The sequence below is a fragment of the Acomys russatus genome, chromosome 7 (genome assembly GCF_903995435.1).
Source record: "Acomys russatus chromosome 7, mAcoRus1.1, whole genome shotgun sequence".
NCBI lineage: Eukaryota > Metazoa > Chordata > Mammalia > Rodentia > Muridae > Acomys > Acomys russatus.
In genome coordinates this window covers 58,573,516-58,586,516 of record NC_067143.1, presented here as the reverse complement: position 1 = coordinate 58,586,516, position 13,001 = coordinate 58,573,516, and positions in this window count along the sequence as shown.

The following is a 13,001-nucleotide window of genomic DNA, read 5'->3' as shown; positions in this document are numbered from 1 at the left end:
CATACACACACTGAAACACACACATAAACACAGATAGATGAAAAATAGAAGATAGAGAGTAGATGATAGAGAGATGGATAGATAGATAGATAGATAGATAGATAGATAGATAGATAGATAAAGTGGCCTCTGCTCACTCACCCTTTGAGACTACCTTACCCAAGGGGCTCACTCTGGGGACATTGAGGTTCAAAGACGTGCACATTAGATCCATCTAGCTTGAGGGCCTGGTGCCCTTATCCTGCCCTAGGCCTCTGCCTCCTGGCTGCCATGCCTTGTGCTCCAGCCTAAGCCTCTCCTGGACACAGTGTGTGGAGGACAGGAAGCTCTATGCAGCTCCCCAGCACCTCCTCAGGGCACCTCCCTAAAATACAAAGAAATCGGGTTTGCGTTCTTGGCTGCCATCACCCATATCCCTGTACCATCGTGCTACCAGCTAGGGACACATTGGCTGGATCTATGGTTTCTGGAGATTCTCTTGGGGTCCTGGTGAGATTGTTCTGAACACTTAAAATTACTGCCCTGAGCAGAAGATGCATCTAGAAAACAGGTTTCTCTATACTCTGCATGACTGATTTTCTAGGGGAAAGACAATTTGCTTTAAAAGTGGGAACTGGCAATGCCCAAAGGGCCGCAGGACATCAGGAGCTGGCAGGACTAGCCCCACTGTTCTTTCCCTCTGGCCCTTCTTAATCTGCCGGGCTTGCTGTGAGGGGAGGGGCTATAAGCTAAGACTAAGCCTTGGCACTCATTTTGTACCTTCCTAGCTCCTGGAACAGAAACAACTTGAAGCTGCTGGATTCCCTTTAGCTATGACTCACAGGGTGGGGTGGGGAATAGGGCTGCCCACAGGCTTCTGTCACCTGCTACTGTCAGCACCCCCTAGATGAGGGGTGTTCTGGCTCGCTCCTATGGTCCCCACATCTTGCTTCAGCTGCGGTTTCATCCAGCACTGTGGATTTCCAAACTCCAGTCAGGGGGACAGGAGATTCTTCACTCCTGGTCTGGGGATACCAGATCATCCCCCTTCTCTCTCTCAGTGAAGGAGTGTGGCTGTCTTTGCACAAAGGAGAGTAGGAGTGACCACTGGCTCCTTGGGACTCAGGAGTGCTGAGGACCCCCACCCCCACCCCCGCTCTTGGTTCAGGATGGCTGGCTGTCCCCTGCTCTTGGTTCACGATGGCTGGCTGTCCCCCACTCTTGGTTCACGATGGCTGGCTGTCCCCTGCTTTTGGTCAGGATGGCTGGCTGTTCCCCGCTCTTGGTCAGGATGGCTGGCTGTTCCCCGCTCTTGGTTCATGATGGCTGGCTGTCCCTCTTCCCAGGGCTTGCTTCTCCAGTCACAGCTTCTCCTGCACCTGCCTTCTTACTCAGGGCCTATGTGGGAGCTAATCCTTGTGTTCATTATGTGACCCCCCTCCTCTGCCTCTCTTCTTTCATTAGAGACAAGAGAGCTAATTACCACCCCTCAGAGGCCCAGCTACAGGCCATTTAGAACTGACACAACCCTTGAAATGATTTAAAAATCCCATTTCCTTGCAATGAAACAGGCCACCCTTCCCTCCTCATTAAGGCTAATTACTAAACGTTTCCAATGCAAGGAGGAGCCTTGCTCTCACCCTCTGCCCAACTCCACCTCAGGAACTGGTTCCCCACAGAACCTTCCTGGGCAACAGCGGAGGCTCTTCCCTATCTTGACTGGATTTGGAAAACCTAACACTCCACTCCCCGGCACCGTATCAAAGCCCTGAGAGCTAAGGCAGGACGGAACAGGCAAGATGGAGTCAGACTGGTGGAGTTGGATAGAGTGATGCTGAGGAGAGAGGAGAGATCTGTATGGAGCGGGGGCACCAGCACCTCTGAAGCTTGCTGCAAAGCTGCTGACTCCAGAACAAAACAAGAACATGTTGCACCCAGAGGGAAACTCAGCCAAGGCCTGCATGCTCTGTGGAGCGCTCCGTGGAGCTCTCCGTGGTGCTGGATTTTCCCGGAAAAGTCTTAGTGCGAGAGCGGTGACTCTGGGCCTAAAAGTGGGAAAACTCTGCTATTACTGCTGCTGCTGTGACTATTATTGCTGCTGCTGCTGCTGCTGCTGCTGCTGCTGCTGCTGCTGCTGCTGCTGCTACTACTACTACTACTACTACTACTAATAATAATAATAATAATAATAATAATAATAATAATAACAATAATAATAATAACAATAATAATAATAATAATAATTAGAGTTCTGTGGCTTTTCCTAGGGAGATATGAAAAAAATGTCAATTCACCCTAGATGGGACACACCAAAAAAATTATTTCACCTAAGTCTATATTGGGGGAACCAGTAGATTTATTGGAGCTCTTTACAGGAAAAGGAGTGACTTAAATGGAGCTGCATTGTTGAAAAGCACACCCCATCACGGCTGGTGGCTCACAAAAGCTGCATCCCTGAAGCACCTTGCACAACTGATGGGCAGCTGCAGCAAAGGGTCTCCTCTTCCCGGCAACTGTTTACTGCTTTTATAACCTTGTGAAGCTTGAGACTTTCTTAGCTACCTGGGCTTCCGACTTGTGAGCCTGCCCACCCCCAACTCCCCCAACTCCCTGCTGAATCCAGGAGGAAACCTTTCACGCCAGAGGAAGTAGTTACAAAACAATAAATTAATAAGTAAGACTGCACTCTTTTTTTCTAGGCAGTGTTTGGTGTAGCTTGGGCTGCTTAAACTCATTATGTAGCCAGGGATGACTTTGAACTTCTGTCTCTACCTCCCGAGTACACAGTTTGTGCAGTACTGGGATCAAACCCAGGGCTTTATGAATGCTAGGCAAACACTTTATCAACTCAGGAACATTCCTAGAGCACATTCTTGGTTTTTGTCTGTAGCCTTGGCTGTCCTGGACATGCTTTGTAGACCAGGCTAGCCTCGAACTCACAGCGATCTGCCTGCCCTTGCCTCTCTGAGTGCTGGGATTAGTGTATACCACCGCTCTTGGCTTACACCTCATTCTTAATGTCAGTTTAAATGTGTTTACTTCCTAATGTTTGTTCTTTGAGCCTTGGGTTTCTAACTTAGGCTCTGAACTCTGTCTGGCTCTGCTTTTCTGGATTTATTGAGGACCCAGAGACACAGTCCCTAAGGCTATTCTCTGGACATATATTAGAAGCCTTTTATTTGCTTCCCAAGGGACACGTGGCGTGAACTGCCCCTGCATGCCTTCCTTCCTGTCCTGTCAGTGGGATATGCACGTTACTGTTTAGCTCATAATGAGCTCTGTGTGGAAGGGCAATAAAGTAAGGCAGAGTGATGTCACCTGCTCTGTTGGAGTTTCTGTAGTGAACATATTTCCCAGGGTGCACTTAGGCCAAACAAGAATTAGACTCTACCTCTCGCTGCAGTTGTCCCTGCTGACCTCAGCAGCAGAAGCATTTTAAAGAGTGAGGTACTGTACTTTAAGTCCTTCTCTGGGTACTGTACTGTAAGTCCTTGTCTGGACTCTATCAGTCCCGTCCACATTGAAGCTTTGCCGTCTGGTGCTTGAAAAGCAGATGTATGGGCAACCGGGAAAACCCTATGTGGAGGAAGAAGCACCCATTTCAGAATTGTCAAATGTATATTCCAGGCTCCTGTCTCCATGTGGGTAACATCCAGATCTCCACAACTCCTACCTCCACCCAGTCTAAGCACACCCCACTTCTCGGGTTCCCACCTTTCGTTCCATCCAGTTAAGACTGCGGATGCCCTCATGTCTCCAGCTGCTGTATCCGTCTCCTTTGGTATCTTCTGCCGCAGGAGCCAGCCCTCCTTTAGAACTCTCATGACACTCTTCCCATGCCCCCCACCTCTCACTGTGGTAGTGGTCCACATCTGTATAGCTTACCTTTGTGTCACCATGACGATCACAATGCCTAGCAGAAACAACTGGAAGGAGGGAACGCTTGTTTCAGCTCATGGTTTCAGCCCACCATGGAAACAACTGCAGTATCGCTAAGGGCCACAGGGTCGGGAACTAGAGTCCAGGTATCACCTTCAAGAGTGACTGAAGCAGAAAACAGTGAGGGGGTTTAATTCATCCTCCCTCTACCATCCATCCCTCCATCCTGCCTTCCATCCATCTTTTTTTTTTTTTTTTTAATCTAACCAATGTCTAACAAAGGTTAAAAGATAAATGAAGCCAAGGCCCTTCCCACAAAAACTGTCACAGATAAGAGGAGAGTCAGGAAGAACCAGTCCATAGAAACACTATAGCTCACTGTGTTCAGAGCAGGAGCTGAAGAAGGAAGGAGCAGAAGGGGACCAGCACTCCAGGAGAAGCACAGATGGATGAGCTTATCAGGCAGCAGGTAGAAGCACAGAGGTGGGAGAGACTGAGGCCCATAGATTGGCATGCTTGTGGCCCAGGGGCCCCAGAGGGGATCTGCAAAGCTGATAACAGAGGCTCTCATGCCAGGCCAGGGAGATAGACGTTCATCCACAAGGCAACACGGAAATAGCAAAGCCTCTTTTTTTTTTTTTTTTTTAAACAGAACAAGGAGGATATGATCAGATCTGGACTCTTTGAGATGTCCTTCATAGATGACATCAAGGGCCACTTGGAGGGAGTCTAGGTGGGGGTGAGGGGGGGGAACAGAGTAGATAGCAGCCTTGGAGACAGCACTTCTATCTAGGTAAGGGATGGGTATTGTATAAGTTGCTTTTCATGAACCCCTGATGGACATTTTTTGTGTTTTGTTTTTCAAATAGCATTTGAGGCAAGGGCTCTTCACATAGGCAAGTCCAGAACTTTCTCTATATTCTGGCCTGGCCTTGAAGTTTCAATCCCCCTGCCTCAGTGTCTTGAGTGCTGGGACTACAAGCAATAGCACTCTTTTTTGGAAGGGAGTGAGGATTGAGACAAAATCTCTTGTAGCCCAGACTGGCCTTCAACTAGTTATGTAGCTAAGGATGCCCTTGAACTCCCGACTCTCCTGGATTCTATTAATTCACTCCCATCACCACTTTGGTTTACTTTTATTTGGTCTTATATCCATCAAAAATCTTACTACACCTTCTCTGGGATGTCAGACGGCAGGTGCTCCCATTCAACTAGAGTCCTCCAGGTCTACTTTTCCACTTTTCAGAAAATTACCCACCAGAGATTTCAGACACTCTTCTCTCCTCAGGCACCTCTCACTCCAGAGAATAAAATTAGGAAAGGTTCATACTGGGCAGATGACTTTTATCAAGTGAAATGAGACGAGGTTCTCTTTTCAGTCCCTAGCAAGGCATTTGGGACTCACTGGGAGCTGAGAGTGATGTCGGTACCCCCAAATGGTGAAGATGGATATCCTTTACGAATACAGGATCCAACTGCAACCAAAACAGCATCAGAAATGAGAAAAGTCTGGAGTGATGGAACCTGCCTACCATCCTGTCACTCAAGAGTCTAAGGCCGGAGGATCATATATGCAAGCCAATCCTGGGCTGTGCAGAGAGATTCTATTTAAAGGAAGAAAGGAAGGGAGGGAGGGAGGGAGGGAGGGAGGGAGGGAGGGGAGGAAGGAGGGAGGGACAGACAGACAGAGGAAGGAAGGAGACAAACAGTACAGCCATACCAGGTGGTGTTTATAGGACAATTAGAAGGAGCATGCATCTCTCTTGAGACCTCGTTGCCTGAGGAGAGGAGCCACAGCCATGGTAATGGTAGCTCAGGCTGGAGCCCAGCTGTGGGCCCAATGCAGTCAGCTAATGGGTCAACTCACAGCCAGAAACTGTCTTTCTCTAGAGCCAAGGTATCAGCCAGGGGAGGGCATGAAAAGCAGGTTCTGGAGGTGGTACATGCATACCAACACTCCCTATTCCAAGCAGAGCCTGACCAGGGCTAAAAAAAACCATAACATCTCCTTTTCCACATAATCTGCCTTGAATGAAGCTCCTCTTCCAGAATAGTGTGTGCATTTAAGCACCGAGCCATCTCTCCAGCCCTCACAAGATGTTACGTCTCATTTTCTGTCCTGAAAGTTTGCATATACCCTTGCATTCCAGTTTGTATCATTTCTAAAGTATACCTTTTATTCAAGTATAGTACAAATAAAAGTGCTCCACAGTTATGTGGAGAGCGGGGACTGATTCTGACATGACTCTGGTGCCCCATATTTGACCACCTCCCCTTGGTGGGAAGGCCTGATGGCATTCAAAGAAAAAATAAGCAGGCTACCAAGATGAGACTTGATAGCCTATGACCATATAGTAGGGGAGGAGGTCCCCCTCAGCCATAGACCTAGGGGAGGGGAATAGGGTGAAAGTGGGAGGGAAGGAGGAATGGGAGGATACAAGTGATGGGATAACAATTGAGTTGTAATCTGAATAAATTAGTAAACTTAAAAAAGTGCTCTAATCACCATAGTGCTCAACAGAATTTCCCAGAAAGGGAAACTGCCAGCACCCCAGAAGTTTCCAGTGACCTCTCCAAGGTTCTACCTGTTAAAAGTGACGTATATCCTGCCTGAATCACAATATATGTCCAAAACCTTACGTTCCTTCCCCCCTGAGTTAACTGTTGCCTGGACATACCTGTGCCATTCTGGGCCACTGGCACACCCCAGCAGTGCAAGGTTGCCCCAGAAGGAGTAGCATAAGACCTTCTGCTCAGTTTTCCCGACAGCTTCACTGACTGGGGACTAACATACCACCATCCACACATTACAGTTGTCAAGAAAGTGACTTGTGACTTGCCACACCCCAGCCTCTGTGGGTAAACCGTAGATTTAAGACACCCTAGGGCCTGGTGTTCCCAGAGGAAGGGGCCAGAGATGTGCTTTCTGGAACCTAGGGTGCCCTGTTTAGTGAGAATATTTCTGTAGAAGGATGGGAGAACATTGATTAGGGAACTGGGGAGAGCTTAAATCACACTGATTCCAAGAACCAGGTCAAAGGAATAAGCAGAGGACTACAGGTAGCTGGGCTAGGGTGGCTGCTGGTCAGCTGGTCAGCAGATGTCCTCGCCAAGGAACCAGCTCCTTGGAGGCGATCTGGAGTCCTCTGAACTGAATGTGATCTTTGGCTCCCCAAGTCTAAGATAGGACATTTCTATACGCTGTCCTGGAGGCAGAGACTGGGGCAGCCAGTTCTCTTAGTGTGGCCAGTTGACACTGGGCAGGTAGCTGCCCCACCTCCCCCACCACTCTTGTAAGAAACTAGAAGCAATGTCCTCTAAAGATCCAACATGTGATCCAGCCATAGTGGCTTATGTCTTTAATCCCAGGAGGCAGAGGCAGGTGGGTCTTTGTGAGTTTGAGGCCAGCCTAATCTACAGAGTGAGTTCTAGAACAGCCATGGCTGCTACACAGAGAAACCTCATCTTGAAAAACAAAACAAAGACCCAAGATGTGGTTTGTGACCCCCAAACGAGTCCCCACAGGAGACACTCCACTATGTCACATCAATAGAAAGGCAAAGCAGGCTTCAAAGGTTCCCGAACTGCTTGGCAGGAGACCCCTCCCCATGCTAACTAGAGGATGGCTGTAGTTGCTAGCTGAGAACCATCTCTTATATGCTGCTTAGTGATTGCTGTTCTCAACTTGACACAAGCCAGAGTCATCTAGGAAGAGGGAATCTCAACAGAGAAAATGCCCCCGTCAGATTGGCCTCCAGGCAAGTCTGCAGCACACTTTTTTGATTAATGACAAATTGAGCAAGCCATGGACAGCAAGACGGTTAAGAAATGTTCTTCCACAGTCTTGGCTTCAGTTCCTACCCCTAGGTTCCTGCCTCCAGGTTCCTGCCTGAGTTCCTGCCCTGACTTCGCCTCATGATGGACTGTAAGCGGCAAGACACAGGCTTTTTCCTCTCCAAGCTGCTTTTGATCATAGTGTTTATCACAGCAACTCAAAGCAAACTAATACACTTGGCCATATTCTAAAGCGGTGGGAAAACTGACATCTTTGGCACCTCAGAGGGGGTCAGATCAAGTTATTCAAAAATCCTGAGTTGGCAAAGAGGGGGCTTGGGGGCTCCTTTTCTAAATATCAAGTCTGAATCTTGGGGGCTGTGGGTATTTTAGGGAGAGGATGGACCCCTTACCAAGAACCTTAATGCCAACCTGGAGTGTGGGTGTAAACTGTGGGTGGCCATGGGCTCCCTCTACTCTCCTGCATAGATGACCTCAGGCCTCTGGGAAAGGCCAGGACAGCAGAGGTGCCACGCAAGGTCCATCTACTGTCTCAGAGCTGCAGCTCTGGAATGCAGCCTTAGTCCCCAGTTTTCCACCAAGGAGCAGAGTAGTCTAAAGCACGGACCCCAGCACCTGCAGGCTCTGGAGTGGCTGCTACGGCTTTACATCATCTTCTTCAGGAGAATGTCCCTGCCTCAAAGAGACAGTAGGAGACTGAAAGAGGTGACAGATCAAAAGTGCCTAATGCAATGTGTGCCATATAATAGAGTCAAAGTTAACACTATCCTATGTACTATTACTGTCATTGCTATTATTAGGAGAATGACATCACACAGAGAGGGAGACTGGGAATTAGAGGGAGGAGTGCTCAGACTCTTTATAAGGGTCTTCACACTGTGTGTTAGTGAACTTCTCATTCCTTAAGGTGTTCAAATAGAGACTGAATGACCCTGGTCTCCATCTCTAAGGGCCACCACTCACTCTTAGCCAGCTATTTGATGTCCTTTCTATACCTTTAGGAAGTATAGATTAATGAATAAAAAAACATTTATGCACCATACACAACACAATGTTTTTTTAAGTACACACATATTGTGAAAGGGAGAAATCTAGCTAATTAACAAATGTATTACCTCACCGGGTCCCTTCCAGGACTTTTACACCTGGAGGGAGTGTCCATGACAGTATGATGGTCTATTTGTGATACAGGAAAGGGGAGAGTTAAGTAAGGTAGCCCCACCCAATGTCTGCAGTAGAGGACCCCAGAACTACTCCCTGACTCATATCTCCATGCGAAAAGCCCCCCGAATTCCCCTTTTCTGAGCACAAACAGCAGGAGAGGGACCAAAAACGGGGCCAAAGAAGAGGTGGCTTAATAAAAAATCCCAATAAAGCTTTGCAGCCCCTGGTGGCCAGGGGCAGAGCCTGGGCACAAGCCTTCCATAGACCCTCCCACCAGGGGGCCCTAACTAATATTCCTGGGGTCTCTGCCTGCCCCTGGCTTCATTACCCATTCAGAAGGGGACAAGAGGTCCAATAAGGCTCCCTAATGCTGCCTGACAATATTGCCAAGCTGCCCACGCCAGCCCTACCCCAGCCCTACCCCAGCCCTACCGCAGCGTACATACTCATCCTCCCCCACTCCAGACCCTCTGCAGAGGAATGGGTTTCGTGCAATCAGTCATTTGCCTATGGGACCAACTGGGTCAACTTATTGTGATCACATGCCAGCTCCAGGGAGTCAGGCAACCCTGCTGTGGAATTTGGGGAGAAAAGACTTATTAAAGAGCAACAGAGAGGCTTGAGGTACTTGTCCCCTCCCCCAGAACAGAGAGAACCAAGATTGGTTCCAGTAGTGAAGGTTTGGGTAGGTAAGGGTAGACTCCCAGACTAGAGTCCTTTGCTAACAGAGTGCCTCCTCTGGCAATTCAGCACTGGCCACTGGGGCCGGGTCTCTTGCCTCACTCTTTCTCTCTACCCTCTCATAGAAAACACAATACTTTTAAGGAGTCCAGGCTGAGCAAAGCTAAGACCAGCCAGTTTTGAAGACAGCTAGACAAAGGGCTGGTACAAGATTGCCCGGAGTGCCTTGGCCCTCAGCTGCCTACAAAAGGCTGGAAAAAGGAGTGCAGACTCTGCAGTTGAGCTTAAAAAGCAAACCTGTGAAACAGAGTGGTCCCCTGCTCCCCCTTCTCCAGCAGGAGCAGGAGGGGCCGAAAACATTTGTTCCGGGAGAGGATGGGGGGGGGGGGGGAGTGTTAGAAAACCCTAAGTGCTTCTGCTTCTTCTTCTTCTTCTTTTTTTTTTTTTTTTTTTTTTTTTTTTTTTTTTTTTTTGCCAAATCATGCAGAAGACGCTGGCAGCTGCGAAGATTCAATTATGCACAATGCGAAAAATCATTTACAAAAATAATGGCACTCGAAAAAAAAAATGGCCTCTCCAGAAATGGCGTGGAACAATAAATCCGTTAATTAGCTAATTAATATTCAATTGGGGTCAGTGGGCTTAATAGAACCTTTCTTGGAGACCCAAGAAATTCTAAACTGCCGCGAGGCGTCTGCCCACTGCCATTATCTCGGGCTAGCAGGTCCTTATCGGACTGCCAGCTGTCCCCAAACAATGCAGGCTCTTATCAGCTGGGGCAGCAGCCCTGGCCGCTCACTCGGGCTGCCTCCACCCAGAGGAACATGCAGCCTCTTGGTAATTGATATATGGCTCAGCTTTGTCTAAGGCTGTTTGCTCTGCTGGTATTTAAGGCAGCGGGGACCCCCTGATTGATTGCCATTGGCCAAGTCTCTGCTGTCAATGACAACCTGTCAACGGGGGGACTAGCCAATGACGGTGGCCAACATTCTTCATGTCCCAACCATCTGGGCTAGGCCAGAGGCCTGACATGCAGCTTTGTGGCCTACTGGATTTGGCTTGACTTTTGTTGTCCTCCTAAAGTGAAGTGTGTGTGTGTGTGTGTGTGTGTGTGTGTGTGTGTGTGTGTGTGTGTGTGTGTGTAGAAGGCCAGCATTCCCTGCCTTGCTTTGTCATTCTTTCTTTCAGGAAAGGGAGAGCTTGGGACAGACCATTTCTACTCCAAGTGTAGCTTGAGAGCTTTAGAGAGACTACAGACGTTTGAAATTGGAGCGTATGCAGGAGAAGCTTAAGAGTCTATGTTTATCTAGCTCTCTGAAGAAATTCTCAAGCTGAAGTTTGAGAAGCAGTTGGAAAGATCACAGTTCAAATCCCTGGCTGTGTCTCGGGATCATTTGGGTGTGGGGAGATTACATGCACGCTCTCCTGCTGTCTTGGGGCCTGCCCCTCAGTTCTGAGCACTGAGAGAACAGGGATGGCTGGCAAAGAGGCAGCAATCACTGCCACAGTCATGCCTGTGGGGATCCTGTCCAGTGTGGGATGAGCTTGCATATGACCAAGGCTAGTCCCCAGATGCTTTGAGACCCATAGCAGGCTGAATCCCAGGCCATCTCCTCTATGGGATGGACCATGCAACCAGAAAGAAAGGAGAAGGAAGTAGAGGAAGCCAGGGAAGAGGCAGGGCTTACAAGGATTCAAAGTACAGAGTTGGTGTGTCAGTTATTTTCCTTGTGGCTGTAAGCAAATGTGTGACAGGAAGCAACTCAAGGAAGGAAGGCTTTATTCTGACTCACAGCTGGATGGTGCAGCCCACCATCACAGGGAAGGCACAGCTGCAGCCGTAGGAAGCATTTGGTCACACTGGACCTATGGTCAGAAAATAGGAAGAGATGAAAGCTGTGTTCAGTTGGGCACCCCAGTCCGTGGGCTGGCGCACCTACATTTAGGGTAGACCACCTCATCTGCTTACCCAACTAAAGCTTTCCAGAGGTCGGTCTCCTCCTGGGTTGATTTTTGGTTTTGTCAAGTTGGCAATCAACACCAACCATCCTATTGAGGCGTCAACTCCTTTACTGAGCAGGCAAGTTTCTTCAGAGGGTCACACCCCCACTGCACCCACCTCTCCTTTCATCCAGCTTGCTTATTCTCCACCAATGTCTCTTCCCAGGCCCGCTCTGAGAGGCCTCACAGTCCCACACACCTCTCCCTCTCCTCCTCTGCCTAAAAGCCACAGGTCTGGAGCTGCACATGCAAGGGGGCCAGCTTGTTCCTGCCCTCATATCAATAAGGAGGACTAACCAGTGAGCTGAAGGACTGTAACGGGGGGGGGGGTTCTGGGTTTGAGGTACCCTAAGGTGAGGCAGGTAGAGATAGCTCACTCTGATGGCGCCCCACTTTCTTTCAGCTGCTGGGTGGACTCCAGTCAAGCAACCGAGACAAGAAGGCAGTGAGGTAAGAAGCACACACCAGGCAAAACTAGCCCACCCCGTGCTCCACGTTCCTACTGCAGCTCTGTCCGTGGAGACCTCGGTGAAAGGAAAGCAGAACTGTAATCCTCTTAGAGTCACAGCCAGGCACAAGGGAGTCTGGGTATCAACAGGTGGAAGGACACAGACATAGGAGCCATGGGAAGTTAGTGGGGCAAAGGCAGCCCAGGCAAAGCACAGCTCTCAAATCAATTCAAGCTGTTGGTCCTGGAGCCACGCAGCTAGGACACGAGGTGAACCCAGAACGTGAGGGTTGAGGTACAGAAGTTCTTTTCCATCTCCAGGCACATACCGTATGTGGCTGGCAGTCTGAATGGCAGCTTGTCCAATACGAAGCCACAGCACTTGCTCAGCGAGCTCCTCTAGGGAGGTGTCACACTGCCTCCTGCTCTGTGGGAAACCTAGGAACTTCCAGAGCACCCCAGGGCCTCAGGGAAGGCTTAGCCTCTTGCTCAGATGGGTGTGGGCTGTAAGAATCACCAGCAAAAAAGCTTGGGAGGAATAGCTGATGTTGTGAGGGCACAACCAAAGCCACCCTTGGGGTTCTGAGGTGATGTTTGGTTATAATAAATTCTAATGAGAAGCATAACCATCTGCTAAGTAAGTAAATCATTTATGTAAGAAACCAGGGGTTGGCCGGGCCTGAATTCTGTCAAATGGGCACTTAGCTCTGGAGTTGCTCAGGCCACCCAAACATTCCCTTCTTTCTCCCACACTGGCTCATCCCTGGGACTAGCCTTCTGGACTCCTGGTTCCCTCCTTGAGCAAGTCTACTCCTTTGAACAATTTGGGTTTAACTCATCTCACTGGATGTTGGAACTGGACATCAATAATGTTCCCATCTGGGTTTGAGTCATGATCACATCCTCTTTACAGAGGGAATGGATGATTCTGAACGATGAATTATTGTTTTTAAATTATCTGTAGGGCCTGATAATTGTTTATTATCAGACCTATAACTATTATTACTGCAGTATAACCCACTAGCAATCAATCAAGACACAGACACTTGTTATA